The 23,777-nt window shown below is 31.3% G+C and overlaps 2 long non-coding RNA genes and 1 other non-coding gene across 4 annotated transcripts; 1 reads left to right on the forward strand and 2 right to left on the reverse strand.

The window, feature by feature from the left end:
- The first annotated feature begins 219 nt into the window (after positions 1-219).
- Positions 220-4,471, forward strand: LOC105764324 (uncharacterized). 2 transcript variants are annotated; one of them, XR_008191851.1, is made up of 2 exons: positions 220-316; positions 4,206-4,471. It is a non-coding gene; the product is annotated as an uncharacterized LOC105764324 (long non-coding RNA). The 2 variants fall into 2 exon arrangements; XR_008191850.1 differs by lacking the exon at positions 220-316 and adding an exon at positions 4,020-4,116.
- A 10,288-nt stretch (positions 4,472-14,759) lies between these two features.
- LOC128035776 (small nucleolar RNA R71) lies at positions 14,760-14,866 on the reverse strand. The gene has a single exon (XR_008192325.1). It is a non-coding gene; the product is annotated as a small nucleolar RNA R71 (small nucleolar RNA).
- An 8,247-nt stretch (positions 14,867-23,113) lies between these two features.
- LOC105764319 (uncharacterized) lies at positions 23,114-23,561 on the reverse strand. Its single transcript, XR_001124600.2, has 2 exons — positions 23,478-23,561; positions 23,114-23,387 (listed from the first exon to the last, which is right to left on the reverse strand). It is a non-coding gene; the product is annotated as an uncharacterized LOC105764319 (long non-coding RNA).
- Positions 23,562-23,777: the final 216 nt, after the last annotated feature.

The raw sequence follows: 23,777 nt of genomic DNA on the forward strand, positions 1-23,777 counted from the left end.
TAACATTAATTTCCATGACTACACATAGAACAAAATAATGATAAATAGTAAACAAAATCCCCATAAATCTTCTCAAGGATGTTTTGCTGATTTACTTTCTTTTTAGACATAGTTTCATAAGGAAAAAAATAAAAACATAATAATCTCAAAGAATCCAAAGAAATTAGTATTGCTGCATGCAACACAAAATAAGATACTATATATATTAAATCCGTAAGCTATAAATTTCCACCAACATAGTTAATTAGATATAAAGAGATGGCAAAGTTTTCATTCAATTTGTTTATATTTGCTGTCATCTTAATCTTTGCAACTCGTTAGTTTCTTCCTATGCAGCTCTTTTCTTTCCTTTGGTATGAATATTATGTTTTTGTTTAATTTAACACAACGGAATTTTTGTTGCAGACTCAGAGATGATGGCGGAGGCAAGAGGACCTGTTATTTCGTGTAGATGCAGCAAAACCGAAGACTGTCAGGGTATTTGCGCCGCGTGCCCCAACTATAGCTGCATTAATAACCTTTGTACTTGCCTTTCAAACGCACCTCCATTTCCATAGTCTTAGAATCTACACACTCCAACAGTTGAATGAAATGGTGGGATTTTTTTGTGTAATTTGAAATAAATTATCATGCAATGGATCTAATAAGAAAAATATTGTAATTATTGTAATTTTAATTTTCTTTTACCCTTCTCGCCCCTCCCCTCTTTCTAGTAGCGAAAAGTATGTTACATTTCAAATATATAAAAAGAGTTACAATCTTGTTTTAAAACTAAAAGAAATAACATTAAGAACAAAAGATAGGAGAAAAATTAAGACACAAAATGAGATGATAATTCTTCTTATGCGGACATAGAATCTATTGAACGGAGTGCCATTAATCTTATCAACATTATATCTCATCATCTTCTTGCTTGTTTTTAGGATCTTTATGGCCATGGTTAGACAAGAGTGTATCTATCTTGTAACACTTATTTTGGGAGATGCAATGTGCACATTTTCTATAATCCTACACTTTTACCTGTTGTGTCAATGAGGCCATCTCTAGGTATTTCCCCCTCTATTTATTTCATTAGTCAAATTGGATGTACTTTTATGAACTTAAAATCAAACAATCACTTTATGCTTTTTTGTAACCTCTCTTTTCAGGTCTGATAACATCGATCACGAAGTTGAGCTCCTCCGTGGATAGCCTTGGTTGTTTGTTTCCATTTATTCACAATCTTTTGCTACAAATTTTGACATTTTAACTGTAGTGATAGTTTTATTAGCCTTGTAGCGAGCCCAAGATACCAACTGCTCCCACACATGATTTTGAATTTTAAATACTTTATTTAAATGATTTTGATGTTTAGAAATTTAAAAAATAAACTAATTTTCTTCTAAATTTTATAACTTAGCGATCCGCTGCTTGGGATAGGAAGAACTTAAACCCTAGGCCCGACAAACCTAGGAAGTCATCTAGGTGAGAATTAACCCAAAATTGGTATTGCCTATCCATGAACCTCTTACCTCAAGTTGGTCCGGACTGTGAGGTCGAAAGATAAGTAGTTGTTGCCAACTCATTAGTTTAGTGGAAGATCGAGAGATCATACTAGGTTAGCTGCTAATTGATTGAGTAGAACATAAAATAGGATTTAGTTATGACCACTAAAGCGAGCTAATCACTCATGCTTAGATTTTATTGAATCACATATTAGTTCTCCATCTTTTTTATTTTATGCAAGTTTATTTCTTTTCTTATAAAAACGACTATTTTTCACTTTAATGATCATCATACTATAATTTATTTAAATTATTAATTAGATCTATTTGCGTTTAGGTTAATATTAATTTAGTACTTGTCTCCCTTGGGTACGATCCTCGAGTACTCACCTACTTCGTTGTAAAACTATATTACAACTTAACTCGTATACTTGAGGACACCGCCTCAATTCAATATATACTTTTAGCAATATTCACACTCTGGATTCTAGTACGTCCGAAGGCGGTCACTTTCCAAAGTGGCGCGTAGTTTATCTGCAAATCAGTGGTGGCTCGTCTACAATACGGAGTGATATGTTAGACGAGTTCTGGGGAATTCATACGTGAGGTGTGTAGCGGAGTTGGGTAGGACTTTTCTGTTAATTTGAAACTTCAATGCATTCATAAGCATGTGCATATAAAATTGTGAATACCAATATCGTGAAGTGAAGCGTTTTATGTGAAAAATCGTTAATCTGAGGTGCTTTATGGTTGTCTTTAAGCTCAGGATTGCTAATTCACGTGCCTTATTGGTTTGTTGTTTTATTTTGATTTTCTAGTGACTGAACTCACACTGAGCTTCATAGCTCACTGCCCTTTAGTTCCCATCCTTATAGATAACCCACCAGGTTAGGATACGACATATGGAGGGCTCGAAAAAGTTTTAATGTTATGAAAGTATTGTTATGCTTATTTTAAATTTTATGTTATTTCGGAACTGTACTGTATTATTTATTTTCTGGCATTGGATTCATATTTAGGTTTTGGTTTTATATTGCAAGCATGACATATAAATTGTTGTTTTTAAGATGATGAAATATGGATTTCAATTAAATATGCATGAAATATAGATGTTAGTAAAACTCAGGAAAAGCCATTTTTACGCTGAAAGGTCATAATTAAATTTTGTCTAATAACTAGAATGTAACTATGTTTCCAATAGTTATCACCTTTTACAAGAAAAATATTAGTTTAATTGTATTTTATATACCCATGATTTGTTTTCTAAAAATAGACAAAGTCTTTGTACAGATAAAAAATTGTTTTAATGTGACTATTTAAAATCTTCGAATACACTAGGCCATCACGGTGGCCGATGTAATCTACCGAACTCGGGCCTACCTTCTAGGCCAATTTGGGGAGGTTACAATTTCAATGCCATAAAGTACTAAAACCATATTTTCAATCATCTTCAACATATATTATTTCATGTTGATTTGAGTTGAATTAAAATATTTAATTTGAACTTATAAATTAGCCATATTTAAGGGAAAAAAAGTGGTTTTACTTCAAACAAAAAGGATAGATAAATTGTTACCAACTAAATTGATGAACAAGAACTTGATATGATATATACGTGAATACAATAAAATACGTTAATTGCGCTACAATTGTGTATAATATCCTTTTATTTAGTTATATTGTGTTTGTACGAAATTAGTAAAGATAAAAACTATGCATCAAATATGTTCAATTCTAATTCTAATTCTAATTCTAATTCCAATTCCAATTTGAGTTTGAACTTGATTTGGAACACAAAAATTGAGCATGATGTCAAGTATGAGAATCCAACTCAAGTCTTATCAAATAAACAAGCCTAATTAAATTTAGTAAAGCTAATTAAAGCAGTTTAATCTTTATCTCGTATCAAGTTTATATTTTAAAAGTTAAACTCAATGAAGTTATATTGGGGCATTCAATTCTCTAGGTTTCTATGGAGATTGAGATTGAATTTCTTGGATCAGTTCAATCCCATTAAATAACTTTTAATTTTTTATTTTGATACAATAGTTAATATTATTTCCAAACTCATATAAGTGGTTGTGTAGGAAGGGGTTAGGTTTTTTTGTCTGCTTTCTCTCAGTACTATCTCCCAAATTTTAATGCTTTTAGTATTTTAATATTTGAAAATTATTAAAAAAATTTGTCTAGCAAGAAAAATATAATGTAATCTTTTCTTCTCCTGACCACAAATAAAAGAAAATTGGAACATATTTCCTATTTGTTTCTAAACGGTTGGACTAATAATCAACTTATTGGCATCATGCATTCTAGATTTGCTAACATTAATTTCCATGACTACACATAGAACAAAATAATGATAAATAGTAAACAAAATCCCCATAAATCTTCTCAAGGATGTTTTTTGATTTACTTTCCTTTTAGACATAGTTTCATAAGGAAAAAATAAAACATAATAATCTCAAAGAATCCAAAGAAATTAGTATTGCTGCATGCAACACAAAATAAGATACTATATATATTAAATCCGTAAGCTATAAATTTCCACCAACATAGTTAATTAGATATAAAGAGATGGCAAAGTTTTCATTCAATTTGTTTATATTTGCTGTCATCTTAATCTTTGCAACTCGTTAGTTTCTTCCTATGCAGCTCTTTTCTTTCCTTTGGTATGTATATTATGTTTTTGTTTAATTTAACACAAGGGAATTTTTGTTGCAGACTCAGAGATGATGGCGGAGGCAAGAGGACCTGTTATTTCGTGTAGATGCAGCAAAACCGAAGACTGTCAGGGTATTTGCGCCGCGTGCCCCAACTATAGCTGCATTAATAACCTTTGTACTTGCCTTTCAAACGCACCTCCATTTCCATAGTCTTAGAATCTACACACTCCAACAGTTGAATGAAATGGTGGGATTTTTTTGTGTAATTTGAAATAAATTATCATGCAATGGATCTAATAAGAAAAAATATTGTAATTATTGTAATTTTAATTTTCTTTTTACCCTTCTCTGCCCCTCCCCCTCTTTCTAGTAGCGAAAAGTATGTTACATTTCAAATATATAAAAAGAGTTACAATCTTGTTTTAAAACTAAAAGAAATAACATTAAGAACAAAAGATAGGAGAAAAATTAAGACACAAAATGAGATGATAATTCTTCTTTCTACTTGTATCTCATAAGCTTGTATATGGCTTCAATCTATAGGGCTTCAACAATGATAGGCTAAAAATAATATAAATAGGAATATCAAAACTCGCAATAAATTGAATGGGTATTTCATAAGTTGCAAGTTCCACCGTATTCTTTTGGTGGGGACACTTTGTTAATTTATTAAGAACACTCTGCACTAGATGTGTATCAAATGGAAACGTGCTCTGTTAAAACTTTATTAGAAAAAATTGCATAAGCACCGATTATAAGCTAAAACATTAAAAACATTTTCTAGGAAAACTTAGCTGGACAATACCTTGGGTAAAGGAAAGAGTAAACATGTTTTAGACTCCTCCTAATTTTAAAAATATTGAAACATGCTACAAATTTTGAAACAATTTTTTGTTGCTAAATACTTCGTCAAAGAGAATCATACTATGAAGACATGCCTTTTTATTTACAATGATAACCATTGAGTTTCATTGTATACTCTAGGTTCATTTGCCAATAACTCTTTTGCACATCATAATATAGGTTGGGGCGAATAAAACTTTAAATAAAGCGACATTAATACAAGCATTAAAGCCTCCATTAATTTCTTATAAGTTTATATTTATATCCACAATCAACATTTTTCTTATGCGGACATGATACCTTGCTATTGCATATGACTTAAGGAAAACTGTATATTAAATTTAGCCTCCTAGCTTTGGAGATTTCTACATCCTATCTCTCTTTCTTACTCCGTTGCAAGGATGTTCATGTAGCCCACTTGATAGATAGTTGTATGGTTTCTTTATTCTTATTGAAACACATATCGAGTCTTTCTTGACATCACTGTGACTTTAATAGTCATTACCAATATGGTTTGACTCTTGCAGGTTTTGAGTACATTGGCGTGTCATTCGGCCCAATTAAAGGCTATTATTGTTGTTTCAATTTGAGATCGGTCTCTTCTAGTTTTTCTTCTTCTTTTCTCATTTTGGTTTCCTACCCTTTATATGCTTGTTGTAGTATTTTTCCTTAAGTTAATTTTGGAAAGACATAGAATCTATTGAATGGAGTGCCATTAATCTTATCAACATTATATCTCATCATCTTCTTGCTTGTTTTTAGGATCTTTATGGCCATGGTTAGACAAGAGTGTATCTATCTTGTAACACTTATTTTGGGAGATGCAATGTGCACATTTTCTATAAGTCCTACACTTTTACCTGTTGTGTCAATGAGGCCATCTCTAGGTATTTCCCCCTCTATTTATTTCATTAGTCAAATTAGATGTACTTTTATGAACTTAAAATCAAACAATCACTTTATGCTTTTTTGTAACCTCTCTTTTCAGGTCTGATAACATCGATCACGAAGTTGAGCTCCTCCGTGGATAGCCTTGGTTGTTTGTTTCCATTTATTCACAATCTTTTGCTACAAATTTTGACATTTTAACTGTAGAGATAGTTTTATTAGCCTTGTAGCGAGCCCAAGATACCAACTGCTCCCACACATGATTTTGAATTTTAAATACTTTATTTAAATGATTTTGATGTTTAGAAATTTAAAAAATAAACTGATTTTCTTCTAAATTTTATAACTTAGCGATCCATTGCTTGGGATAGGAAGAACTTAAACCCTAGGCCGAAAAACCTAGGAAGTCATCTAGGTGAGAATTAACCCAAAATTGGTATTGCCTATCCATGAACCTCTTACCTCAAGTTGGTCCGGATGTGAGGTCGAAAGATAAGTAGTTGTTGCCAACTCATTAGTTTAGTGGAAGATCGAGAGATCATACTAGGTTAGCTGCTAATTGATTGAGTAGAACATAAAATAGGATTTAGTTATGACCATGAAGCGAGCTAATCACTCATGCTTAGATTTTATTGAATCACATATTAGTTCTCCATCTTTTTATTTTATGCAAGTTTATTTCTTTTCTTATAAAACAACTATTTTTCACTTTAATGATCATCATACTATAATTTATTTAAATTATTAATTAGATCTATTTGCGTTTAGGTTAATATTAATTTAGTACTTGTCTCCCTTGGGTACGATCCTCGAGTACTCACCTACTTCGTTGTAAAACTATATTACAACTTAACTCAGATACTTGAGGACACCGCCTCAATTCAATATATACTTTTAGCAATATTCACACTCTGGATTCTAGTACGTCCGAAGGCGGTCACTTTCCAAAGTGGCGCGTAGTTTATCTGCAAATCAGTGGTGGCTCGTCTACAATACGGAGTGATATGTTAGACGAGTTCTGGGGAATTCATACGTGAGGTGTGTAGCGGAGTTGGGTAGGACTTTTCTGTTAATTTGAAACTTCAATGCATTCATAAGCATGTGCATATAAAATTGTGAATACCAATATAGTGAAGTGAAGCGTTTTATGTGAAAAACCATTGATCTGAGGTGCTTTATGTTTGTCTTTAATCTCAGGATTGCTAAGTCATGTGCCTTATTGGTTTGTTGTTTTATTTTGATTTTCTTGTGACTGAACTCACACTGAGCTTCATAGCTCACTGCCCTTTAGTTCCCATCCTTATAGATAACCCACCAGGTTAGGATGCGACATATGGAGGGCTTGAAAAAGTTTTAATGTTATGAAAGTATTGTTATGCTTATTTTAAATTTTATGTTATTTCGGAACTGTACTGTATTACTTATTTTTTGGCATTGGATTCATATTTAGGTTTTGGTTTTATATTGCAAGCATGACATATCAATTGATGTTTTTAAGATGATGAAATATGGATTTCAATTAAATATGCATGAAATATAGATGTTAGTAAAACTCAAGAAAAGCCATTTTTCCTCGAAAGGTCATAATTAAATTTTGCCTAATAACTATAATGTAACTATGTTTCCAATAGTTATCACCTTTTACAAGAAAAATATTAGTTTAATTGTACTTTATATACCCATGATTTGTTTTCTAAAAATAGACAAAGTCTTTGTAAAGATAAAAAATTGTTTTAATATGACTATTTAAAATCTTCGATTGCACTAGGCCATCACGGTGGCCGATGTAATCTCCCGAACTCGGGCCTACCGTCTAGGCCAATTTGGGGAGGTTACAATTTCAATGCCATAAAGTACTAAAACCATATTTTCAATCATCTTCAGCATAGATTATTTCATGTTGATTTGAGTTGAATTAAAATATTTAATTTGAACTTATAAATTAGCCATATTTAAGGGGGAAAAAAGTGGTTTTACTTCAAACAAAAAGAAGAGATAAATTGTTACCAACTAAATTGATGAACAAGAACTTGATATGATATATACGTGAATACAATAAAAATACATTAATAGCGCTACAATTGTGTATAATATCCTTTTATTTAGTTATATTGTGTTTGTACAAAATTAGTGAAGATAAAATACTATGCATCGATATGTTCAATTGTAATTCTAATTCTAATTCTAATTCTAGTTCCAATTCCAATTTGAGTTTGAACTTGATTTGGAACAGAAAAATTGAGCATGATGTCAAGTATGAGAATCCAACTCAAGTCTTATCAAATAAACAAGCCTAATTAAATTTAGTAAAGCTAATTAAAGCAGTTTAATCTTTATCTCGTATCAAGTTTATATTTTAAAAGTTAAACTCAATGAAGTTATATTGGAGCATTCAATTCTCTAGGTTTCTATGGAGATTGAGATTGAATTTCTTGGATCAGTTCAACCCCATTAAATAACTTTTAATTTTTTATTTTTATACAATAGTTAATATTATTTCCAAACTCATATAAGTGGTTGTGTAGGAAGGGGTCAGGTTTTTTTGTCTGCTTTCTCTCAGTACTATCTCCCAAATTTTAATGCTTTTAGTATTTTAATATTTGAAAATTATTAAAAAAAATTTGTCTAGCAAGAAAAATATAATTTAATCTTTTCTTATCCTAGACCACAAATAAAAAATTGGAACATATTTCCCATTTATTTCTAAACGGTTGGACTAATAATCAACTTATTGGCATCATGCATTCCAGATTTGGTAACATTAATTTCCATGACTACACTTAGAACAAAATAATGATAATTTGTAAACAAAATCCCCATAAATCTTCTCAAGGATGTTTTTTGATTTACTTTCCTTTTAGACATAGTTTCATAAGGAAAAAATAAAATGTAAAAATCTCAAAGAATCCAAAGAAATTAGTATTGTTGTATGCAAAACAAAATAAGATACTATATATATTAAATCCATAAGCTATAAATTTCCACCAACATAGTTAATTAGATATAAAGAGATGGCAAAGTTTTCATTCAATTTGTTTATATTTGCTGTCATCTTAATCTTTGCAACTCGTTAGTTTCTTCCTATGCAGCGCTTTTCTTTCCTTTGGTATGAATATTATGTTTTTGTTTAATTTAACACAAGGGAATTTTTGTTGCAGACTCAGAGATGATGGCGGAGGCAAGAGGACCTGTTATTTCGTGTAGATGCAAAGCAAAACCGAAGACTGTTGTGGTATTTAGCGCGTGCCCCAACTATAGCTGCATTAATAACCTTTGTACTTGCCTTTCAAACGCACCTCCATTTCCATAGTCTTAGAATCTACACACTCCAACAGTTGAATGAAATGGTGGGATTTTTTTGTGTAATTTGAAATAAATTATCATGCAATGGATCTAATAAGAAAAAATATTGTAGTTATTGTAATTTTAATTTTCTTTTTACCCTTCTCGCCTCTCCCTCTTTCTAGTAGCGAAAAGTATGTTACATTTCAAATATATAAAATTGTTACAATCTTGTTTTAAAACTAAAAGAATAGTATAGTAAATCGAGGTATTTAGTTATATCTTAGATAATATATTAACTTAGTTAATATATATTTATTCTTTATTATAAGTTATTTACTTTCTATAAACATATTGATTAAATTATTATACTATTAGTTTTAATATTACTATTTAATAGTTCTTAATTCTCTTCATGTAATACTTACTTACTATCACTATCAACTTTATATACTCTAATTCTATACTCTTTCAGTTTAAAGATTGTATTGTCCTATGGTATATCTGCGTATTCTACATTGATATTCAGTGAGTATATTCAGATCTCAGTTGCTCTATGATTCGATGTGATTCTAATTGAACGATCATATTAGAGCTTATTGCAAATAACTGTGAATACATCATGGTGAATTTAGAAGATTTAGGAAGTTATCTATCGTGTTATGTGCATAGTTTATGGTGATTTATTGATTGATATATGCATTGTGTATCATCATTTATGCTTATGCACTGTTACTGAGTCTATGTTTATATTTGATTTGGATTGTAATTGTTAATTAATGTTATTAAGTATTAATCTTTATGATATTTAGTTATGTTCATTTGTAGTATATCTCATTACTGTAAAGTCTTTATATGAGTAACTGATATGTTTAGATGGACATTATAATTAGATTGTATGATTTTAATCATTTGAAGATTGTTTATTGTTATACTTAAGATTAACTTGATTTATTATGACTATATAGTCTATTTTTATGATAATGTTATGTACATATTATAATATATTTAATTGTGAAGATAGGTTATATCTGTTATCATGTTTAGTATTTATCGATGTTATATATTTGAAGAAATTAATTTATTAAATTAGATCAATGTTTAATATTGACTATTCAAATATAAGTTATGTAATATAAATTGAATGATAAATTTATTGATAAATAGTTAATACTATAGATGATTAGTTCTTATTGATATTAATTATGTCCTAAGGTATAATTTGTAAAAATGTTAATCTAATGATTATCAATGTACAACTTTAATTAGTATATATCTATGATAGCATTAAAATAGATTTAAATATCTATTTATATTTGATATTAATACAAGATATTATAATTCAATTTATTAGATGTCATTAATTTGCAATTTGGTATTATAATATCATTACATACTTAATATCAAATTATGTTAAATACTTTATTTAATCCTTATTATGATAATTATAGAATATTAATTTAATCTATTAGATTCAATCATTAATTGGAATTATTTACAATTCAAAATACATAATTATAAATTTTAATAATAATATTTACATAATTGTAATTATAATTATTATAATATAAATTGTATTAATTACTCAATTATATTCTATTCATTAATAAATTATTTTAGATTATATCAAACTTATATTAGATATTCAATTATTACATAATTGATTATTCAATAATTTAATTTTAAAGAACTTATTTATTCATAAGATAATTATGTATATAAGAATAATCAAGTAAAGAATTTTAATCAAGATTATATATTTGAATATTAACTATGTCAAACTTATAATAATAAGTCATTTAATACATAAATTCTCATCTTAAGTCATTAGAATTCTCATTCAATACCTGATAAATAATTTAATTTTATTTATGATAAATAGTAAGATATTCACATGTAATTTAGATTAATATTACTTATAACGCATCAGTTTGCAAATAGTTAATGTAATTAATGTTATTTCTAATCTAATGCAATAGTATAAGTATTGAATTGATAAATTATTCATATGAATAAATTTAATGTAATAGTTTTAATTCAATAATTCTAGCTAAAATTAATAATATAAGTTGCAATTCAATAACTGTTACTTGAAGTCTATAATGATAATACCTATAGCTTCAAACTTAATTATCTACAATGATATCAATGATATTAGATTAATAAAAATAATGTCATAATATATAATGCATAACTTTATATTTCAATTATTAGATCTACTCCTAATTTAGACTTGAATGTTAATCTTCAATTTAATGATTTAAATTTGTTAAATTAAGTATAAATAAAATTAGATCAAATTATGATACTTATGGAAATGATAATAATTTTTATTTAAATAGTAGGTCAATTTTAACCTATATTTAAACTATTCATTTTAAGTATCAATATACAATTAATAGTAAATCATTAAGATAAAGATTGATAATTGCATATGATATAACATTTTACTATATCTACAATAGGTAACTGTAAAATAAGTTATAATAATAATACAGCAATACATTATCTAATATAATTACAATCATATTTGAACTTGTATATAAGTAATTGCAATGATGTTAATAATTCTATATTTATTTAATTGAAGTTTTATTGACATATGTCTAATTATTCATATAAATTTGTAGATCCTTTAATTATGATACATCATATGTTTACTCAGTCATTTTATAATTGACATGAATTTAGTATTATTGATAATGTGAGTTAATCTTGTCTATATCTTATACTACTTATTTAATTGCTAAATAAATAACTTTTAATTTTTTATTTTGATACAATAGTTAATATTATTTCCAAACTCATATAAGTGGTTGTGTAGGAAGGGGTCAGGTTTTTTTGTCTGCTTTCTCCCAGTACTATCTCCCAAATTTTAATGCTTTTAGTATTTTAATATTTGAAAATTATTAAAAAAAAATTTGTCTAGCAAGAAAAATATAATTTAATCTTTTCTTCTCCTAGACCACAAATAAAAAAAATTGGAACATATTTCCCATTTGTTTCTTAACGGTTGGAGTAATAATCAACTTATTGGCATCATGCATTCCAGATTTGGTAACATTAATTTCCATGACTACACTTAGAACAAAATAATGATAATTAGTAAACAAAATCCCCATAAATCTTCTCAAGGATGTTTTGCTGATTTACTTTCCTTTTAGACATAGTTTCATAAGGACAATAATAAAAACGTAATAATCTCAAAGAATCCAAAGAAATTAGTATTCCTCCATGCAACACAAAATAAGATAATATATATATTAAATCCATAAGCTATAAATTTCCACCAACATAGTTAATTAGATATAAAGAGATGGCAAGGTTTTCATTCAATTTGTTTATATTTGTTGTCATCTTAATCTTTGCAACTCGTTAGTTTCTTCCTATGCAGCTCTTTTCTTTCCTTTGGTATGAATATTATGTTTTTGTTTAATTTAACACAAGGGAATTTTTGTTGCAGACTTCGAGAGATGATGGCGGAGGCAAGAGGACTGTTATTTCGTGTAGATGCAACAAAACCAAGACTGTCAGGGTATTTGCGCCGTGTGCCCCAACTATAGCTGCATTAATAACCTTTGTACTTGCCTTTCAAACGCACCTCTATTTCCATAGTCTTAGAATCTACACACTCCAACAGTTGAATGAAATGGTGGGATTTTTTTGTGTAATTTGAAATAAATTATCATGCAATGGATCTAATAAGAAAAATATTGTAATTATTGTAATTTTAATTTTCTTTTTACCCTTCTCGCCTCCCCCTTTCTAGTAGCGAAAAGTATGTTACATTTCAAATATATAAAAGAGTTACAATCTTGTTTTAAAACTAAAAGAAATAACATTAAGAACAAAAGATAGGAGAAAAATTAAGACACAAAATGAGATGATAATTCTTCTCTCTACTTGTATCTCATAAGCTTGTATATGGCTTCAATCTATAGGGCTTCAACAATTATAGGCTAAAAATAATATAAATAGGAATATCAAAACTCGCAATAAATTGAATGGGTATTTCATAAGTTGCGATTTCCACCGTATTCTTTTGGTGGGTACACTTTGTTAATTTATTAACAACACTATGCACTAGATGTGTATCAAATGGAAACGTGCTCTGTTAAAACTTTATTAGAAAAAATTGCATAAGCACCTATTATAAGCTAAAACATTAAAATCATTTTCTAGGAAAACTTAGCTGGACAATACCTTGGGTAAAGGAAAGAGTAAACACGTTTTAGACTCCCCCTAATTTTAAAAATATTGAAACATGGTAGAAATTTTGAAACAATATTTTGTTGCTAAATAATTCGTCAAAGAGAATCATACTATGAAGACATGCCTTTTTAATTACAATGATAACCATTGAGTTTCATTGTATACTCTAGGTTCATTTGCCAATAACTCTTTTGCACATCATAATATAGGTGGAGGCGAATAAAACTTTAAATAAAGCGACATTAATACATGCATTAAAGCCTCCATGAATTAGCAATCCTGAGTTGGTGGTCGTAGGCGTCCTCTTCCACTATAACTGGCTTACTCGGTTTGGGAAGGATCATCTAAAAGCCAAGGATTGAACCCAAGGCGGAACGAGACAACTAGAGGCTGGAATCTCCCATAAGAATATCCTTTCTCTCAATTATATTTTTAATTTCTCTAATTTTCGATTCAATATTCTTAAATTTGTTTTTATTTTATTTTTCGTTTTCAAATCCAAACATTTAATTCTGTTATTTTTTTATTTTATTTTTTTTAGGCACTCAAGTTTTCTTGGGCAAGATTTTGCCTAGGATTTCACGGAACAAGATATTTTGCAAGTCCAGTCCCTGAGGATTTGACCCTACTTCCCTTTTACTATTCTTTTTCATTATTTATTAGGGATAGGATATTTTTGGTGCTTTCAACGACCGCATCAAATTTTGGCGCCGTTGCCGGGGACTGGCAACTTATTAATCTTGTTTTTTGTTTCTTATGACCAAATCTGCTCTAGGTACTCATGCATTCGATTTAGTAATTGAGAAGACTGCTAGAGCCAATCGCAAGGAGACAAAGTTACGGAAAAAGCAGTCAGCGGTGGTTGGAACTCAAAGTAACCCATCGCCAAAAATAAAAGTCGACGACGAAGCTGAGTCTAGGGTTAACGAAAACCCTACTCGAACACTTGAAAGCGAAAAAGTAGAAGTTGACTCACCAGAAGAAGTGTTTAACGCTAGGGTTAACGAAAACCAAAATCTAGCACACCAACCAATGGCTCAAATGATTCGACAACTGGCCGAAGCTCCAACAGAACAACCGCCATTGTGCATCACGTTTCCTACTTTGGATACTGATTTTGAGTTGAAGTCAAGTTTAATCCAATTACTGCCAACTTATCGTGGGTTGCAAAATGAAAATCCCTACAAGCATCTGAAAGAATTTCATATGGTTTGTCTTAGCATGAAACCTCAGGGGGTAACTGAGGATCAGATTAAATTGCGTGCTTTCCCTTTCTCCCTAGCAAATTCTGCTAAGGAATGGTTTTTACCCCCTGGATCTATTACAACTTGGGCTGATCTATCTTGTTTGTTTACGAAACAGGTTTTTCCGATGTCATGAGCAAATTGAGCTAAGAAGAGAGATCGTTGGAATAAGGCAAAAAGAAGCTGAGTCCCTTTACGATTATTGGGAGCGGTTTAAGAAGTTGTGTTCAAGCTGCCCACAACATGGTATAACGGAGCAATTGTAACAGCCCGACTCTGGGCCTAGTCGGAACAGTGGTTTCGGGACCACAAATCCGACGAGGGAAAATATGGTTATTATTATATTTTTGTGGTCTACAATTTCACGAAAAATTTTCGTAAAAATTTCGTTCGAAAATTTCGACGTTTGGGCACTCAATTTAGTCAAAAGGACTAAATTGTAAAAAGTGCAAAAGTTGAGTTCTACATCTTAGAGGTATCTAATTGTTATGGAATTTTAAATTGGAGGTCTTTATGTGGTAATTAGACCATTAGTTAGTTGATGGACAAAAATGGGCATAGAATTAGTGAAATAGATTTTTTTAAGTAAGTGCATTTTATTCATTTGGTAATTAAATAGAATTAAATGGGAAAAAGATGGCAAAATATGCTCATCTTCTTCATGGTGAACGAAATCAGCAAGGGGGAAGCCATAGTTAGGATTTTCAAGCTTCCAAGCTCCATAGTAAGTGATCCCAAGCCCCGTTTTTAATGTTATTTACGTTTTTGGAGTCCCGGTAGCTTAATTTAGCTTATTCTAGTAATAATTTAGCCTAGGGTTTATATTTGGAAAAATACCCATAGGTGAAAAGTGTTTATTTTCCTGTTTTATGGTGGAATATGAACCTAGAAATTATGTTAAACAACTTTTGCTAAGCGATTTTAAACGAAAACAGGTAAATTGACATAATCGGTAAAAATAGTTAATGTTCAAAAGTATGTGTTAGAGTGAGAATTTTATGTTGCCATAGAAGGGAAAAGTGTTCAGAATGTTGTAAAACATAAGAATAAGAGATGAAATTTAATTTCCGAGCTTAGGGACAAAAGTGTAATTATGCAAAAGTTTGGGGGCAAAATTTTAATTGTTCAAAAAGTTGGGTGTTGGATTATTTTAATAAATGTGAACATTAAATGAGTTAAATTTGCTATTATAGATCAAGAAAGACGAGAAGACTACCTCAAACGGGGAAAAGAGAAAGTAGTGGAGTAAATTGCAAAATTACGATATTTTGCACCGAGGTAAGTAAACATGTGAAATAATGCATTATTTTGATATTATTTGATATGTATTGAGATTTATTTGAACATAGAATAAATATTTGGCAAGGATACTAAAAAAATGTGGCTAAGTGGGGAAAGGTGGTAAAGTGTTGAAAAACACGGTTTCAGTTGAACACTTAATAAGCGAATTATATTGAATAACAAGGGGTTGCTAAGTCTGATTCCCCTAGGGGTTGCTAAGTACTGATTCCCTATTCATTGGTGGTTGCTAAGTGCTGATTCCACCGTATTTTAAATTTGAAAGGGGTTGCTAAGTGCTGATTCCCCGACTCATTGGTGGTTGCTAAGTGCTGATCCCACCGTATTTTAAATGTAAAGGGGGTTGCTAAGTGCTGATTCCCCCAAGGGGTTGCTAAGTGATGATTCCTCGACTCTTTGGTGGTCGCTAAGTGCTGATTCCACCATGTCCTTGAATGTGAAAGGGGTTACTAAGTGCTGATTCCCCGAATCACTGGTGGTTGCTAAGTGCTGAATCCACCGATAACGGTTAACATTCCGAGTGTTCAACGAGTAAATTGGGAAGGTGAATATTTATATATATGGTGGAAAATTTTATGGGAGGAATATTGGGTTTGATACTTAATCAACCCATGTATAAGATAGGAGGAAATATCAAAAGTACACAAGAAACAATTTAAATACAAAACTGTTTTGAACAACAGCAATTGGGAAACTTTGAAAAATCACCATAAATGGTGGAAAATGAATTAGAGGCTGAATAATATATGAAATTGAAGCTGAATGTGTATATTTTTATATGAACAAAACAGAACAATCAAAAGAGTTGTATATTTGGGGATATTTGAAACTATTTGAGACATGGTTGGATTGATTCTGAAATCCCCTGTTCCAACTTTAGAAAATCACCAAAAATTGTACAAAAATAATTATGGTTTTAAATTTATATTAATGGATTCCTTAATAAGTCTATTTTTAATAGAAACAAATGAGAACATTTTTTGAATTTTTTACAGGGAGTTAAGTGAATTTTAGTAAGGAGAGGTCAGGACTGTTGGGCAGTGAAACAAGGGAAAATTTAAAGAATAAACTGTACTGATTGGCTAAACCAAAAATTCTGAAAATTTTATGGTGGAATTTATATGAATCTAGTTTTGGGGAAAATTTACGGAATATAATTTGGAGCCCTGTAGCTCCAGATAAAAATAAATTAGTGACTATGACGCAGAAAAACAGCTTGCTGGAAATTGAACAAATTATGAAATTTATTTGTGATTAAAATTATACTATGGTGTAATCATGTGAGAAATTTATTTATCTGTCATATGTTTACTTACTAAGCTATATGCTTACTCGTTTTTATTTTCCCTTGATTATAGTGACATCAGCCAGCTTGGAATTTGGACGAAGTCAGGAAATCATCCACACTATCATCAACTTTTTGGGTATTTTGTAATTAATATTTTGAAATATGACATGTATAGATGACTTTATGTGATGTGGTATAAATATATATATATATAGTGTTGTTCGGTTTAATATGTTGGTGATTATTAATGGAAAAATTATGTCTGAACATATAACTGTAATTGGTTGGAAATATTGAAGTTGTTTGAAATTGTCTTTGAAAATTTGCGGGGTTTTATGTAAAAATAAGCGAGAACTCATCGCGAAATTTTTATAAAAAAAATGTATAAGTGTTGAGTTCTAGTAATACCTCATACTCTGTTCCTGCAAGGAACACGGGTAAGGGGTGTTACAGCAATCTCTCTTCCAATACTTTTACGAAGGTTTGAAGCCCATGGAGATGAATATGGTAGAGGCTGCTAGTGGAGGAGCATTGGTCAACATGACTCCCCAACAAGCAAGAGACTTGATCTCCACGATGGCTGCAAATTCTCAACAGTTCTGAGCCAATACTGAACCCCCTAGAAGGGTTCACCAGCTAAGTAATTCAACCTTAGAGGATAAATTTGATAGACTTACTAATATGATGAACTCTCTTATTGCAGAAAAAGCGAAGATAGCTCAGTTATGCGGAATATGTGCTACACCTGATCATGCAACTGATGCATGTCCCAGTTTGTATGATGATACCACAACCCATCTAGATGCTGTGGGAAATTTCCCTAGGCCACCACAAAGGCAGTACGACCCCTACGCTAATACCTACAACCCAGGGTGGAGGGACCATCCTAACTTAAGCCATGGGGCCAATCCACGAAATAACCAGCTATACCAAAATCGGTTTCTACAACAGTCGCAAGGTTCAGGTAATTTTCTAGAAACCATGGTCAATAAGTTAGCAGCTAATGTTCTTGATTTTCAACAGCAAAATCTTAATTTCCAAAAACAGATAAAGGATTTCCAACAAAAAACCGAGGCGTCCATTAGAGAGTTGACCACATTGATCGAGAAATTGACCTTTCAAGGGAAGCTGCCATCACAAACAGAACCAAACCCTAGACAAAATGCAAATACAGTGACGTTGCGAAGCGGAAAGGTACTGGAATCGATTCCTGACAAGAATCTTGCCCAAGAAATGGCCCAGGAAAAACCCGAAAAAGACGAACAGGTCTGACCGAAGCCTCCATTGCCTAAAATTCAACCTCCATTTCCAAAACGATTCAACCAGTGTCGAAGAGGTAAAGAGGACAAGGAAATCCTCGAAACATTTAGGAATGTCGAGATCAACATTCCGCTGTTGGACGCCATCAAGAAAATACCGTGGTATGCTAGATTTCTTAAAGAACTTTGCACCAACAAGCAAAATTAACAGGTAATGAAAGGGTGAATGTTGGTGAGAGTGTATCCGCAGTGTTATAGCGAAAAATGTCGGCAAAATGCAAGGATAAAGGCATGTTTACAATACCATGCAAAATAGGCCATCTGGGAATTAAGAAGGCTATGTGTGATCTAGGGGCTTCTATAAATGTAATGCTTTATTCTATTTATGAATCACTTAACGCGGGTTTTTTTGACAAAAACAGGTGTTATCATTCAATTGGCGGACATGTCTGTTGTGCATCCAGAAGGAGTCCTCGAGGATGTTCTGGTAAAAGTTAAAGAGCTTATTTTCCCTGCAAATTTTTATGTGATCAAAATGGAGGAGGATAACACTCTTGGGTCTTCAGATCTCCTGCTGGGTCGACCGTTCCTTAGTAGAGCTAGTACTAAAATTGATGTTCGAAGTGGAACTCTCACGATGAAGTTTGATGGGGAGATCGTAAAGTTTAATGTCTACGACGCCATTAGCCATCCAAGCGAAATCTTGAGCGTAAATCGTATTGACATAATTAACTCTTTGGTGAAAGAGAATTTTGAGTCTATTTATGAAGATAATTCTGAACTTGATGAAATTGAATTTGTTAATGAATTATTATCTCCAAATACTAAATTGTTACCTTCTGTTATACAGGCACCAGAGTTGGAGTTAGAACCTGCAGAACAGGCAAGGAAATTAGTCATCCAAGAGTTAGAAGAAATTTGCAATGATGCCTACGAGAATGCTCATATTTATAAATACAAGACAAAGTTGTTTCACGATAAGAGAATAGCTTAGAAGCATTTTTTGGTAGGACAAAAAGTTTTACTTTGTAACTCCGTGTTAAGTCATTCCCAGGTAAGCTTCGATCATGACGGCAGGGACCTTTTATTGTTACTGAAGTGTTCACACATGGAGCGATTGAAATAGAGAGTGAAAAATCTGGAAAGCGGTTCGTAGTCAATGGCCAGCAGTTGAAGCCATTTTATGAGAATTTTCAAGCCCACACGGTTAAGAAAATCCATTTGGAACCACCATAGAACCAATAACGGCGTCGAGCTAACGACGTTAACAAGCGCTTCTTGGGAGGCAACCCAATTTTTATTTTTATTATTATTATTATTTTTACTTTATTTATTACTTTATTTTATTTTATTTTACTTATTTGGATATTAATAAATTTTTCTTCTTTTGCTTAGATAAAACAGAGCGAAAATGCGAAGAAAACCGTTGAGCAACGCTTAGAGCGCATTGAGGCCCGACTTGAAACCTTTGGCCAGCAACTGACCAAGCTCATTTCCATCATTTGCGATCGACAGTAACAACACGGGGAGTGTTTCTAAACTTTTCTACCTATCTATTTCTTTTCGTCCACATTGAGGACAATGTGCTTTCAGTAGGGGGAGGTACTCTTCGTTATTACTATCATTTTCTGCTGTGATTTTTGTTATTATTGCTGGTGTTGCTGCGTGAGACTTTATTTTGTCCATATTTATTTTTTTGGAATCTCTTGCCTCTTTTCATGCCCAAGATTTTTACCAAGAATTGCCTACTGTTTGACCTACAAGCATTATTCTTGTTTTCTGAGAAAATTACAAATTTTCCATAATTGATGCCATCTCCACTGTTTTATTCTTATCAAACTAAAAATAATTGTGATTCATAAAGTTAACTTTATCTTGCTTTTCGTAAAATTGATCAAGTTTAAATACAAAGTAGACACTTAATATGTTTGCATGCTAAAATATGTTGATGACTATTAAGGTAATTACTGAAACTTATTTTTGACACATGATTATTTTTTTCTCTAAAGTCCTCATATAAAAAGTTATTATTAAAATGTCGTCTACTGTTTCCGTGGTTATGAGTGTAGCTTAAAAATGTGACTGAATGAGTAACCGGGGTAGGGTGCTTGCGTTGTCATCCTATTTCACATCAAAAGGTTGTGTGACGTGTTAGGTAAAACTCCTCTAACCGGAATTAATTTTTAAGAACATGTTAATGAAAGTAAGGGGTGGGGTGCTTGGCTGTCATCTCTCTTCGCGTAAAAGGTTTGATGTGTTCTTAAGAAAAATTATAATAAATTAGGAGTTTGCTAGGCTGAGTAACCGGGGTGAGGTGCTTGGTCATCATCATCTCTTCAGCGTCAAAAGGTTACAGATATTCCTAAAGCAAAAAAAAGAGAAAAAAGAAAAAAAGAAAAAATTTGGGGACTAAAGAGGAAACAAATAGAGTGTATTGGTAGGTTTGGTAATTTACCTAATTTTCATTAAATAATTCAAGTTGATTCTAATTTTCGTGTGTTTTAATTGGAAAACTTTTACATTTTACTTAAAGCAAGCTTTGGGTTCTCTTTATTTTCATATGCATTTTGACTGATTTTATGGCGAATCTAACTTTCACAAGAGATAGGAACCATACTTGAGGGCAAGCATGGGCTAAGTAGGGGATTTCATAACACTCTAGAATAACGTATTTTTATGTATTAATTATGTATTTATTCGAGTATGATCCCGCTAATTTGAGCTATTTATGATCTTTTATCTCATAGGGACTAAATTTGAGGCAAAAGCAAAATTAAGGGCCAAAAGCGTGAATTTAAAGATAAAATGGGCCAATGTGCGACACAAGGAAAAGTTGGTGCCAAAAGTGCAAGCATGGAGGACACAATGGTTGAAATGCAAAAAGAAGAGATTTTATTCTATTAAACTCTATTTTAATTATATTAGGATAATTAATATTGAGATAATTATTAAGGATTATTTTTAGGATTTTATTTTATCTTTATTTATCTTCAATTAAATGTATTTATCTTTTAGGAATTTAAGTAGGATTAGACTTTCTCTCCTAGCATTATAAATAGGGGGTGAAGTGACTCAAAAAGGGATCCCATATCTTTTTCTGTAAACACTCTCTCCTCAAAAGTCTAGGCTTTTGTTCTTTTCATATTTCTTTTCAATAAAATCTTTATTTTTATTTTATTTATTTTCTTTTCTACCACAACCATGAGCCACTAAACCCATCTAGCCGAAGGTTGTCAAAAATCCCCAAAAGAGTTCATGAGACGTAGAATCCGTACTTAGCCTCCTCGCTGAGTATTCATCGTTTCTCCGCACTACGGGGCTGACGCTTCCGTCCATGTCCTTTAAGAAGTAAGCTTTTCAACGTATGCAAAGGCGGCCGCTTAGTATGTTTTGGGAAGGTTGCACAGTCGGTTCGTTAGCTTACTGCGTCACAGGTTGGCGAGCCCAAGAGACAAAATAGCGTGGGATTCGCCATTGAGAAGCGTTGATCTAGCATAAGACGATCCCACAGAAGCGATTGTTGGCTAGAGTCAGGTTCCACCAAATCGTAAGTCTAAATCATTGGAGCTGGTAGTCGTAGGCATCATCTTCCACTATAACTGGCTTATTCGATTTGGGAAGGATCATCTAAAAGCCGAGGATTGAACCCAAGGCGGAACGAGACAACTGGAGGTTGGAATCTCCCATAAGAATTTCTTTTCTCTCAATTCTATTTTTAATTTCTCTAATTTTCGATTCAATATTCTTAAATTTGTTTTTATTTTATTTTTCATTTTCAAATCGAAACATTTAATTCTGTTATTTTTTTATTTTATTTTATTTTATTTCAGGCACGCAAGTTTTCTTGGGCAAGATTCTGCCTAGGATTTCATGGAACAAGATATTTTGCAAGTCCAAATCCACGAGGATTTGACCCTCCTTCCCTTTTACTATTCTTTTTCATTATTTATTAGGGATAGGATATTTTTGGTTCTTTCAACGACCGCATCATTGGGAAATGAACCTAGAGTATACAATGAAACTCAATGGCTATCATTGTAATTAAAAGGCATGTCTTCATAGTATGATGCTCTTTGACAAAGTATTTATAACAAAATTTGTTTCAAAATTTGTACCATGCTTTAATATTTTTAAAATTAGGGGAGTCTGAAAACATGTTTACTCTTTCCTTTACCCAATGTATTGTCCAACTAAGTTTTCTTAGAAAATGTTTTTAATGTTGTAGCTTATAATAGGTGCTTACGCAATTTTTTCTATTAAAGTTTTAACAGAGCACGTTTCCATTTGATACACATCTAGTGCAGAGTGTTGTTAATAAATTAACAAAGTGTCCCCACCAAAATACGGTGGAACTTGCAACTTATGAAATACTCGTTCATTTTATTGAGATTTTTGATATTCCTCTTTATATGATTTTTAGCCTATAATTATTGAAGCCCTATAGATTGAAGCCATATACAAGCTTATAAGATACTAGTAGAAAGAAGAATTATCATCTCATTTTGTCTCTTAATTTTTCTCCTGTCTTTTGTTCTTACTATTATTTATTTTAGTTTTAAAACACGGTTGTAACTCTTTTTATTTATTTGAAATGTAACCTACTTCACACTACTACAAATGGAGGGAGGGGGAGAGAAGGGTAAAAGGAAAATTAAAATACAAAAAATAACAATATTTTTTCTTATTAAATCCATTACAAGATAATTTATTTCAAATTACACAAAAAAAAATCCCACCATTTAATTCAACTATAGGAGTGTGTAGATTCTATGACTATGGAAATGGAGGTGCGTCTAAAAGGCAAGTACAAAGGTTATTAATGCACTTATAGTTGGGGCACGTAATGCAAATACCGTGACAGTCTTCGGTTTTACTGCATCTACACGAAATGATAGGTCCTCTTGCCTCTGCCATCATCTCTGAATCTGCAACCAAAATTCCCTTGTATTAGATTAAACGAAAAAGTTAATATTCATACCAAATGAAATAAAAGAGTTGCATAAGAAGAAACTAACGAGTTGCAAAGATTAAGATAATAGCGAATATTAACAAATTGAATGAAAACTTCTCCATCTCTTTATATCTAATTAATTATGTTGGTGGCAATGTATAGCTTATGGCTTTAATATATATAGTATCTTATTTTTGTTGCATGGAGTAATATTAATTTCTTTGGATTCTTTGAGATTATTATGTTTTAATTTTTTTCCCTTATGAAATTGTGTGTAGAAAGGAAAGTAAATCAACAAAACATCCTTGAGAAGATTTATGGGGATTTTTTTACTAATTATTATTATTTTGTTCTAAGTGTAGTC

This window comes from Gossypium raimondii, chromosome 12, assembly GCF_025698545.1.
Source record: "Gossypium raimondii isolate GPD5lz chromosome 12, ASM2569854v1, whole genome shotgun sequence".
In the NCBI taxonomy this organism is placed as follows: domain Eukaryota; kingdom Viridiplantae; phylum Streptophyta; class Magnoliopsida; order Malvales; family Malvaceae; genus Gossypium; species Gossypium raimondii.